General features: G+C 43.2%; 2 long non-coding RNA genes and 1 pseudogene across 2 annotated transcripts; 1 reads left to right on the top strand and 2 right to left on the bottom strand.

Annotated features, from left to right (window-relative positions):
* Positions 1 to 1,862: 1,862 nt before the first annotated feature.
* On the top strand, positions 1,863 to 3,265 carry LOC124689587 (annotated as a pseudogene).
* A 3,422-nt stretch (positions 3,266 to 6,687) lies between these two features.
* On the bottom strand, positions 6,688 to 9,335 carry LOC124691646. The gene is made up of 5 exons (XR_006999052.1): positions 9,281 to 9,335; positions 9,091 to 9,188; positions 8,278 to 8,358; positions 8,015 to 8,113; positions 6,688 to 6,820 (listed from the first exon to the last, which is right to left on the bottom strand). It is a non-coding gene; the product is annotated as an uncharacterized LOC124691646 (long non-coding RNA).
* Positions 9,336 to 9,379: 44 nt separating this feature from the next.
* LOC124691650 lies at positions 9,380 to 9,801 on the bottom strand. Its single transcript, XR_006999056.1, has 4 exons — positions 9,765 to 9,801; positions 9,628 to 9,677; positions 9,499 to 9,560; positions 9,380 to 9,399 (listed from the first exon to the last, which is right to left on the bottom strand). It is a non-coding gene; the product is annotated as an uncharacterized LOC124691650 (long non-coding RNA).
* Positions 9,802 to 12,366: the final 2,565 nt, after the last annotated feature.

Genomic DNA, 12,366 nt, shown 5'->3' with positions numbered 1-12,366 from the left:
GCATAGTTTTAACAATTTTGAATGTTGTGAGACTGCTTTTATATCAGTAAGAAACTGCTCAGGTAAAACATTACATAAACCTCCACTCCAAGTATAGCAACAAAGCTCAATCGGAATCAGAGAAGGGACAGGTGAGAATTCTTTCTGATTCATCACTGCCTTTCAAGCACAACCAATATATATTAGAACCCACTTATATGAAAGCAAAGAAAGTCAACAAAAAAACAAGTCTGAGCTTGCCAAGAGACTGGTTGTTTCTCATGAGCATATTGATATCCATATACCAAATCAAGTGAAGTTTCATATAACATAGAAACTCCGATGGTAAATACAAATTTTTTAAAAACTGTAGATCATCTTCTCTTGTTAGTGTTGGAGATAGGTGGTTAGATTATCTGAATTTATCTGAACCTGTTATTCTAAATAAGGCATGCATAAAGTGCTGGGTGACATACACGTGCAGTATGACAAGTTGATGAAGATACAACAAGATTGGTATGAGCAGCCTACTATGGCATATATAAGGTAAAGATTCAGATTTTAGTAATGAGAAATAGCCGTGCCCTGCAGAAAAATGCAAGGTCAACCCTAATCATGTCCCACTCTCCACTAATAATCATATCACACACAACTGTACCCAAATCAATTGTTGAGCTGACATAAAAATGCACGCATGTGAGGCAAATCTCAATACATCCATGAGAAGTTAGGTTATTTGTAACCCACAACCACAAATAGTATTTCACTCAACGTGATAGATAGATAGATAGATAGATAGATAGATAGATAGATAGATAGATAGGGGATTTGCAAGGATGCTCACCGGGAGTGAGTGGGAGGCATCAGCGGGACAGAGAGGTGGATGGCGCGCGTGGGGAGCAGCAGGTCCAGTCCAGGGATGTTGCCGGCGCGCGTGGGGCCGGAGAAGATGAGGGGAGGTACGGTGGTCGCGCCGGCTGCAGCATCCTGGTGAGGCACCAGGCCTTCCTCCGTCGATCCCCCTGCTGGCGTCCGGCGGCGCCGAGAGCCACACGGTCTGGCCGCCCTTGTTGCTCGGACGGGCCTCCACCAGCTGGATCCCCGCGCGCGATCCATCCTCTTCCGTTGGGTACTCGTCCAGGAGGCGGGTCGGCGCTGCGGTGAGGATTTAGGGGAGCCGCGGCTAGAGAGAGGCGGCGGAGGGAGTGTGCCGGCGGCGAGATTGATCAGGGAGAGGAGGTTGCGTATCCAACAGAGTGGGGAATGAATGAATCCTGAGATGGAACTCGCAATTAGTGTGAGTTGGTTTGCGACTGCGCAATTAGTGTGAGCCTGAGACGAGGCGGTGGAATTTCTTTTCTTTTTTGAGATGTGGAGTGGAGGAATTAATTAAGGCGGAGACGAACGGGCGCGCTGCAAGTTAAGTACTCCAGCCGCTACTACTCGTCCAGCCCCGCGTGCTTAATTTGTTTTGCATCGTGCGCGAGCTCCATGGTCACCCCCATGTCCGTATTGTGGCTCTGCGACCTGATTTACGCGCGCCTAGTGGGTTTTGCACTGAACGCCAAAGACTTTACCTGGAGCCAAATTCTTGGTTCTTCACAGCACCACCTACTGGAAGTTGGAGCACGCCGGCCAGTATCACACTGAATCGAAGTGTGTGATCAGTTCAAAGAAAAAAACTTTACAGAAAAGAGGCTTTCTGAAAAGAAGTCGATATAATCCATTATCATACTCTTCTTTATAACACTGTTGTAATTTCTCAACTGAATACTCCCTCCGTCCATAAATAGATGCTAAAGATTTATCTAAATTCGGATGTATCTATATACTAAATCATGGCTAGATACATTCAAATTTAGACAAATTTTTGGCATCTATTTATGGACAGAGGTAGTATCATTTTACAGGCCTTCGTGCTGTTCACGCTCTCCGCGGCGCTGCCTTCCCTGCGGCCGCCGCCCTGTCCAACGCCATCCACCGCCGCTTGCAAGCACGGGACGCCCGGGCAGCTCGCCGTGCTCTACGCGGCCGTGTTCCTCCTCGCCGTCGCACCGGCGGGACGCGCTTCAACGTGGCGACGATGGGCGCTGATCAGTTCAGCAGCTCGCGCGACCAGGACACCTTCTTCAACTGGTACTTCGTGTTCCTCTACACATCCTTCCTGATCGGCGACAAGGCCATCGTTTACCTCCAGGACGGGGTATCCTGGGCTCTGGGGTTCGGTGTCTGCCTCGCCGCCACCGGCTTCAGCTTGGCCTTGCTTCTCGCTGGCGCGCGGTACTATCGGAAGCCCGCGCCGAAGGGCAGCCCGTACGCGGAGCTTGCCCGTGTTGTCGTGGCTGCCGTGCGCAAGGGCCGTGCCGACGTTGGCAGCGCACGGTACTACGTCGGAGACGATGGCTCCGTCGCGGACTCGGTCGGCGAGGGTGCTCCAAGCAAAAGACTAAGATTTCTTAATCGTGCCGCCATGATCACCGCAAGCGACAACTCCGTGGAGACATCCGGTGGCCTCCGTACCAGCAACCGGCGGCTGTGCACGGTGCAGCAGGTCGAGGACCTCAAGTCCCTGCTCGGCGTCCTCCCGGTGTGGTCAGCCGGCATAACGCTAAGCGTGTCGATCGGCGTGATGATCGGCATGATCGTCCTGCAGGCTCTCGCCATGGACCGCTCCATCGGCGACCACTTCAAGATTCCGGCGGGGTCCATCACCGTCTGCACGCTCGTGGCATTCATCGCGGTCACCCCGGTCCTGGACCGTGTCGTCTTCTCGCTTTGGCGTCGGATCGCCGGCACGCCGCCCTCGGCGCTGCAGCGCGTGGGCCTCGGCCACGTGGTGAACATCGTGGGCATGGTGGTCGCGGCGCTGGTGGAACGCCGGAGGCTGAGCATCGTGCACGAGCTCCATGGCGCCGAGGAGGCCGCTGGGTGGGTCACCCCCATGTCCGTGTTGTGGCTGGTACTCCCTCTTGCCGTCGTCGGCATCGGGGAGGCCCTCCACTTTCCAGGAAACATGGCCTTCTACTACCTGGAATTCCCCAAGTCGTTGAGGAGCTTGGCGACGGCCATGGCGCCGCTGCTCATCGCCATGGGGTTCTACCTCGGCACGGTGTACGTCGACGTCGTGAGGCGAGTCACGCCGTGGCTGCCCGGGAACATAAACCAGGGGAGGCTGGACAACGTGTACTGGACCTTGGCTGTTGTGGTGACTATCAACTTTGGCTATTTCCTAGTTTGTGCCAGACGATACAAGTACCAGGACCAGTCAAGTAGAATTACAATGTAGATATAGATTGGTAAAGCTCCGTCTTGTTTTCTTTGTTCATCTTGAGGAAGGCTTTTGTCTTGTTAATTCTCGGTCGAGGAAACTTTGAATTTTGATAGTATGTAATAAGACGGCAGTCTGCATCAAATGCAAAAATCGGGGCTATGCTCCCCATTTTGAAAAAGAGTCGAGGAAGGTTATTTGGCCATACAGTTTCATGATTAGGTGCGTGATTATATTTGGTTCTGCATCTCTCACTTTCCAGGGGTCGGCCTTGTCCACGCCGGGGATCCTGTTTGGAAAGGAACCAAAGGTTTGCTTTGGACTAGGATTTCAAAGATTACCGGGATTGAGAGTTTGGGGTTCGATTTAGCTTCCATCCATAACTTCAAGTTTTAACTCTTCCTAGTTTGTGCCAGCCGATACAAGTATCAGAACCAGTCGACCACAATTGCAATGTAAATACAGACTAGTACAAATGCCCGTGCTTTGACACGGGTGCGGTGCATAAATGTATCAGCTGCCATTTTATTTTACAAATATAATCATTTTTCACCTCATACCTCTTTATCCCAACTTTGTAACATCATGTCATATTCCTTCTCTACCCAAAATCAAGTTTTAAGAATGCTTTAGTGCTTGCGTGGATAATTTCAGCAAATGAATCAACATGTGTAGTTCATTTTCTGTTATTTATACTCTATTGCTTGCCAGTTGTTAAATGATATAGCATCTTTATTGAAAAATGATCAATACCACAGAAATTGGTACATGGATCAACAAATTGGTGCAAAAAATGAAGTCACCAATTCACAATTATAAATATGATAAGGCACATTTATCAAGAGAAATGATACACATTTTTCCTTATAACTTGCTTAGCCTCCTGGAAGGGCCCCGATGTCTTTAGGTGAGCTTAAAAACTAACTCATCAAACGAAAAAGAGAAGAACCGCGTTGCAGTGTGACCACCGTAATGTAGTCCTGCAGTGTGAATGCATCTAAGCCACGACATCTTTCTCGTACTCTACCCATCTCTTCTACAGCCCATGGCCTTGCATTTTACTCCTCCACCGAAGCCACCTCACCGCCCATTTATCTCTCTTGAGTTCTCCACTTGCGTCGATCGATCTTCGTACCCCCGCTGTCATCTCCCGCGACATCAGGTCTGGATCCCACTGCACAACAATAATGTGTCCCTCAAAGGTCATCAAGGTTTCATCGTCAACGCAAAAACCTACGGAAAGCAGAGAATTTTAAGTGTGTATCCTAGTAAGTGGAATCATATCATGCAGTTGCTATTATCAAGGGGCACATTTGACGATTTGGAAATGATTCCCAGGTAAGCGTTGCATAGTTTACAAATTTAACAATATAATGTGTAGATATATTGCATAGTTCTGATTTTCCTGAATAACAACAGGGCCGCACAATTTGTTGAACAATAAAAATGCATGAATTAATATATGCCTTTACGTCCTATGGAGGATACATGATGATCAGTGTGAATAAGAAGAATGCCAAAATTAATCTACCCTGTTCATCCATATTGATGATACAGAAATAAAACATTTATGCATGATGAAAGATGATTAATGAACTAACAGTTAAAAGGTTCCCATATTATGTAGTATGTACATATAACATTTTTTCTTTGAAAGTGTTGAAAATTTCAAACTCAAGGTTCATCTTCAAGACAATATAAACAACTACAGTCGGGTAGCTATTAAAAATATAAACTAATATTAACAATCAGTAGGAAAGAATGTATGAATGGAACGGAAACTGGAAATACTTCATGGTAAGTGTGAATGGCAATATCAACACGGAGCAAATCTCAGGTTATCCCACTGAAGCACAGCATTTCCTTCATCATCCATGAAACCTCCTTTTAGCTTGATACCGTAGCTTTGCCAGTCCATGCTCATGAGAACATTGAAGGATGATTGTGACATGGGACAGTGTATGAAGTCTTCAAAATGCAAAAACTACAATTAGGCATTTCACCATCCATCAGAAGCAATGAGGCACGTGGAATAGTTGAGATGAGTTGTCTGCAGTACTCTTCCATATCATCTTCAGACATCACAAAAGAGGCTTGCTACAGTGGGTGTCTTCTTAGGTGTTCATAGAATTCTGCATCAGTAATGTATTCTCTTCATGTGAATAGCAATCAATCCAACCGATTACTAATGATGATCACATGCATAACTTTCTCTAAATAGCAGGGAACAAAAATATTGGCATTAAGTAACCTATATAAGGAGAACATGACGAAATAAATCTAACTGTATGAGATTGATTGGATTAGAAGACGAGAGGCAGTACCTAACCTAATGAAAGGATGAGTTCTCAAGAGCAGGATGTGAATCAGCATGGTCAACGTTCAATTGGATACCTGACCGGCAAGAAATGACATCAGATGAATTACAGAATCAAGCTAGAACTAATTGCCCTCTTTCTGACTACCGGTTACAGAGAGGTTTATTACTAACTAAGATTATGAACTTGAGAAGTATCTGCATTTTTATAACAATTCGGAGAGACAAACGAACAATGATGATCTTTCGTTCTTTGTACTTCAACCGAACTGGAAACAATAACGAACCAAAAAGGGAAGCAGCATGAGAACAAGCAAAGCAAGGAACATCAATGAACAAAAGAAGAGCCCACCTGCACGATTCCTGGACCCTGACGCTCATAGGTCACGCTGTGCCCCGAGCCTCTCAATCCACCGTTCATTCTCATCCAATGGCCAGCAGAGAAAACAGCCCAAGACAGCAGCTAGTCAACCTTCCTCCCACACACGGGCAGAATCGAGCGAGCGGGAGCAAGGGGAATCACGGCCAAGCGGAGCTCTGCCGCTGCCACTCCGGCCGCCTCCCCGCGCAGAATCGAGCGAGCGGGAGCAAGAAGAATACTTGTTCAACATCACACTGGGCAGCGGCATATCCATCAATAACTACATTTTTCAAATTTATAGCTTTTGCAAAACCAGAAAAGTATCACTTAAATCGCAGAGCTAGATTCTCTTCTTATTAGTCCAGCTAATTAAGCCTAATCAGATAAGGTCCTTATGATTCATCATAACAAATAAAAAAAAAGCAGACAAGGGTAACAAAATTGCAAAACTAAAACAATATATACAGTTTCGGTACTTAATTTATACTATTTCGGGACCATGATAGTATTAATAGCATGACATGTACAAGAACATTATCCACTGTTTGACTAGGACAAAAGTTTGAACTCTTCTATTCCCTTCTACTGAACTTAAAGTATGTGAAGACAATCCAAAGCAAAAAAGAGTAACAACATGATCAACAAAATCTACGGAAGTCGTCCGTGTGCAACTAAAAGTCACATAATGGCATGTATACGGGTCATACAGAGTACCCTACGCATGCCATGATCAAGAAAAGCATGTCTAAATTACAGGTGCAGACAATCGATAGTTATAGTAAGAGAAAAGACCTTTTACCAGCCTGCATAACACATGTCACGAGTTCTACTTGCGCCTGGAAAAGGTGACCTGCTGCTCTAACAACCGCTGAAGATGTTCCTTCCTCTAGAACCCCTGAGAGACGTGAGAATGTAGTTAACATGTGCAGGTTAAAGAGCTGATGTAATTTTAAGTGAACTCTGTTTTAAAACAGAGAGGTAAATTGCAGCTGCAGTTAGAGAAGAAAGAGACTAAACAACTAGATCATATTTTAATTTAGGCCCACACATTAGCTTGACTACAACAGTAACGAGAAATTAACCATTGAAAGGCCAACTTTGGGCATTGATGAGATCGGTGAGTATCTGCTGCTCTGGCGTCGGCTTGAACACATAAAGCTGACCAACCAAGCCGACACCATGATCTCGAAGTGGAACAACAGCGGCACCTACACCGCTGGTTCGTGCTATAAGGCCACCTTCCTTGGCTGCACCCTGAGCGACGCCTGGCACCTCACTTGGAAAACCTGGGCTCCCCCGAGCATCAAGTTCTTCCACTGGCTGTCCAACCTCGACAGGTGCTGGACCGCTGCTCGCCTTCAACGCCGAGGCCTCCAGCACCACCCACGCTGCATGCTCTGCGAACAGGAGATGGAAACCCTCCAGCACCTGCTCTATGGCTGCTGCTTCTCCCATCAGGTCTGGCACCTCTCCTGGCTGCGAGCAACCTGCAGCCCCCGAGCAGGAAGACGCCCTCCTCAGCTGATGGAACAAGGCCAAGCATGCTACGCCCAAACCGCTGTGCAAGGTCAACGGAGCTGAACCATCCATCCACAATGTCGTCACGAAGATCCGAGACGAAGCTGCCCTTTGGGCAAGGGCTAGTGCGTCGGGCCTGCGTGTTCTACTGCCGCAAAACTAGGATGTGCACTGAGCTGCACCTTTTTGCTTTCCTTTTAGGCTTCTGCCTCTTAGGAGGATTGTAACAACAAACGATTTCCCCCTTTTTTTCAATGAAATGAAACGCAAATGCTTTTTGCGCTTTCTCGGAAAAAATGCCAACTTTAAGGATGACAATAAATCAATCTCTCAAAGTTTTACAAACCATTATGTACAGGAGCTGGAGGAAAATTAAAAGCTACAGCAATGAGATAATTATGGTTTAAACTGTACAAGAGATCAAACAATTATGCATACGACACTAGCATCATAAGCTGGCTGTTAACTGCAACTTAAATCAGACATAACAAATAGTGGAGCTATGTACTGTACACATAACATACGAATCTTTGGCATGTAGATGAGAAAGAAGAGGAGCCCATGGACTCACCTAAAACACGGAGGTGTAGAAGAAGGCCACCGCTGCCACGGTTGCGTCATGGTTGACTCACCGCCATAGCACGACAGCATGGGTGGAGGTGAAGTATGACTGTTACATATCGACAAAGTGCTATCTTAGAACATGCATATACACTGTAAAAGTCATAAGCTGGCAGTTGGTTGGCTTGACCAGCATGGTATGTACAGAGAAATAAAATACGATGCCATTCTCTAATTAGACAAAGCAACATTGGAAATCACTTGGCTGCCAACCTTTCAAGTGCAGCATGCATACTGCTACCTCTTCCTTTAATTCATCCATTGGTTCCAATTCATTCAACTTCGAATTTTAGTCTGCAAGTACAAAGAGTTCAACGAGTACAAGAATAAAAATTCATTCCAAAAAGGAATTATAGTAATAGTTAATTCCGTCGAAAATAAACATGATACTTCTTTCAACCTGAATGTTTCCAAGTACAACAACCTAAGGTAAAAAAATCTCCATGCAACATTTGTCCCTAGTTGGTTTATTCAAGATAAAAAAGAGTTAATTGAATATGCTATCTATGTTGCCAAGCTCTTCCCTAAACAAAAGCAATTTAACACAGCCAATACCCCTTGCACTACTGTAACCCTTCTACTGAAGAAAATGATTCACGTGTTATCCCGATTACACCAACAAACATCTGTTCCGAGTGTTGTTTGGAATACAATCCAGAATTCTAAAGAACCAACTAGCAGCACCAACTAGTGCTCAGATTCGTGGAATAGAATAATCCATAAATCTTGATCGAAGCAGTGACAATAACAAACTATGCTGGCAAGTACTTCTAAATAGCACAGATTCAAATGATCAGTACCGCCAAAAAGGAACCAGCAATCACTCAATCGATATCCAAAAATTACAAAAACATCAGTACAACAAAAGTAAGTGTCCAGGCTGTCAATCAGAGAGCACTAAGTAAATGGCAATAACTGTAGGCAAAAATAAATTGCAAAACAAGCTAGAAAAAGTAGGGCGCCCTTTCCAATTTATTAATATTTGCACTAGTAAAAATGAATAAAAGGGTTACGAGGAACTCTCACGTCTGTTCGTTGCATTTTCTATCACTGAAACCAACAATCTTGAATTCTATATTGCCATGAGCGAATATGATACTCCAGATCTTGAGAGCATGCTTAGCCTGTTACGCGAACATATCATAATTATCAAAAACATATATGGTTGGGTAACTTTTCCCGCAATATTATCAAGAGCAACAAAAATGCAACTTACCTTTTGACGGTCAATTCTGTCAGGGTGATCAACTTTATGGTAACCAGTTACCACGAAGAAAGTCGATAACAAGACCAGGTTTAACAATCATTGTACTAGAATCATTGTACTAGAAACATCTACGGGTTAAAATAAGTTTAGACATGAGCATGTAAAATTTGATGGTAGAAATAGCAAAATGAATGGAGTCATACAATATGATAGAGTGAGATGCGTACCGATGTTCAGGGACTCAAATAAATGACTGAAGGGGCCATGTCCAATGTCATATACAGGAGACCTGAACCGATTAATCAGAAAGATCATTAATATGAGAACTTAGTGGAGCCACAGTTAAGAACACCAACCTGCGATTTCACACTGTGCACTCAACGCAATCAATGCCGAGCTCTTTTCCCTAATGACTAAAGAAATGCATAAGCTTCACCAATACTATTACGAACTGTCAGTTGGCAGTATATATCAGAAAATTTGTGATACATACCTAGTTCATTTGAAGATTTTGCATAGCCTACTCAGCTGGCTGATAAGCACCTAACGAATGTTCAAAGCGTGTGTGGACGGCCTCTATTTATTGACACATCACACATGTAAGACCTGCAAAGTTTCTGGATACATCACATATGTAAGACCTGAAAAGCATAGAGAGCATGTTACACAGACATCAATATAAATCATCTAATTATAATGTTAATTCCATAAAAATGGATTTACCATTAAGGAAACTCATAGCTATTCTTGTTTTCATAATAAATGCATGCATCAGTCGATGCAAAGGCCAGGGTCTTCCCCATTTTCAAAAAAAAACTTTGTTTGTTTTACAAACAAAATTTTAAGAACATCTAAATGTCCATCTAAATCATAAACAGTGAACACTGGTTCACAAAGAAGTGAATAGTCAACTAACACAGTTTAGGTAGCAATGCACTCTCATTGTTCACTGGACAAATGATAAACACTAAACACAATCATGATATCTTTCCAATCATAGGTCTCATTGTTATTTTTTTCGAAAAAATGCAATGACATCGCGTTTCTTTTCATTGCAAAGAAGAGATTGGTACAGATACAACTGGCCTATAACCAGAGTAGTAAGAAATTATATTAAATTTTACCAGTTCGTAACACTTAAAGTGTAACCAATGCTACTGCCATGCATTGTGTAGAAATGCTCGTTAGTCTTTACCGATTATTCAAATTCATAAAACAGCAATACTAAATCGTATGCGGAAGTCCTTATGCAAAATGCTATCCATGGTAGGAAGTAAAAGGGACCCAGTATAGCTTAAATATAAGCTAGTCAAGATAAATTCATCATCGAAATTAGAATGGACGTCACAATATGTCATATGCAGCTGCTGCACCACAACAAGAGTAAATGCAGTGCAGTACATCAAAATGCTGACGCCTCCAAGCCAAAAATAGCGATGAAGTGAAATGCCAAAAGTGTTTTACTCCCAACAATACTCTCTGCTATCTGGGTTGATCCTATTGTATCCTATACTAGTAGTATAATATATGTTCAATTAACAAGTACTATAGGCTAGTACTTGGAAGCCGCATGTTAGAGCCCGAACACTAATCAATAAACAAGCCAAGCAAGGCTTATTTATTACCCCCATAAGACAATAATATCTGTCGCTCTAAAAGTTAACCCGACGCATAACATTCCCCGGTCAAAATTTAGAACATAATGGCAAATGAGTAGCTAAATAAGCAGTTGATACGCCACGACAACGCAAACATACTTGAATCTGAAAAAGAATAAAAATGGCCATGCATAGTTAGCTAGTAGTAACTACTAACACATTCATAGCAAACAAACTGTGAGACAATAAACAAACTGTGAGACAATAGTACTACTTTTTCTTATTGTTTCAGAGACCGCAAAAAACGAACAAGCCTATCGTGTGTGACCAACTGCTCTGAAATCGGATGAAATTGCAGTATATGAACTACATCAGGATCAAACAAACATAGTTTACATAATATAAATCAGCCATCCAAGTAACCAATTGCAAAATAGTCATATATTGGACTGTTGGGTCAGTAAGACAAGCCTTTTTATGTTCAGAAAAGAAGCAGCAGGTGTACTGTTCCAATTGTACCGGATGTAGAGCATTTAGACTCAAAATGGAAACCAATTGAAATGTTACTGAAAATTGATCCAATGCTACTGCATCATGTAGAAATGATCTGCATTCTTTACTGAGCACTTAAATTCAAGAAACTGAAATACTTAACTAGTATGCAATACATGGCAGAAGCAAATAAAACGCAACATTGTGTATTATAGAGGCACAGAGAGGAAGTGTGGTGTTCACTTGGTCAGAACAACAAGCATTTACCTTATTTTTATTTATCCTAAGAAAACAGCGTTACAAATTTATGCCTGGGAGGGCGACTAAAGAAGACAAGACAGGATTTGGTAGTAATAATCTTCGCAATTAACCAGATAAACCTTCACATATAACCAGGGAAGCAGAGAAAAGACAGATTTTGGTAGCAAAAATCTTCACACTGAACCCGAGAAAATCTTGCAAAGAATCATCCACAACACGAAAATAAGAGGGAGAAGCTGTTTGTAATACATACACTCGCCCTTGTACAAACCAGAGCAAAACATGTACCCAGGTGAAGCATTTTCCTTCTTTTTGTTTAGTCAAGAAACATATGTTCAAAGAATCTTCATGCCTGGGAAGTCGAGGAAAGAAAACAAGACACAATTTTGGTAGTAAGAATCTTCATGCAAAACCAGAGAAAATCCTGCAAAGAATCCACGACATGAAAAGAAGAGTAACTAAGAACCGTAGCAGAGGCTCGCTATTGTAAAAAACAGAGCAAAACATGTACCCGGATAAGGGGGTTTAACCCTCTATGCAAGACAACATGAACGAAGGCACAATTATAAGACGATCACATCACAATGAAACATGAAGGGGTACAGGTGACAACACAAAGGCCACTAGTTGTCTACACGGCTGCTACAAATCAGAGAAAACATGTGCAGAATCTGAACATCGTGCAAACGTGTACATACATCCAGAAAACACCAAAATTTCCTAGAAAAAATTCTTACAGAAAGC

Source organism: Lolium rigidum, chromosome 2 (assembly GCF_022539505.1).
Source record: "Lolium rigidum isolate FL_2022 chromosome 2, APGP_CSIRO_Lrig_0.1, whole genome shotgun sequence".
Taxonomy (NCBI): Eukaryota; Viridiplantae; Streptophyta; class Magnoliopsida; order Poales; family Poaceae; genus Lolium; species Lolium rigidum.
Note: the sequence above shows the minus strand (reverse complement) of the source record. Positions and strands in the feature narration are given on the sequence as shown.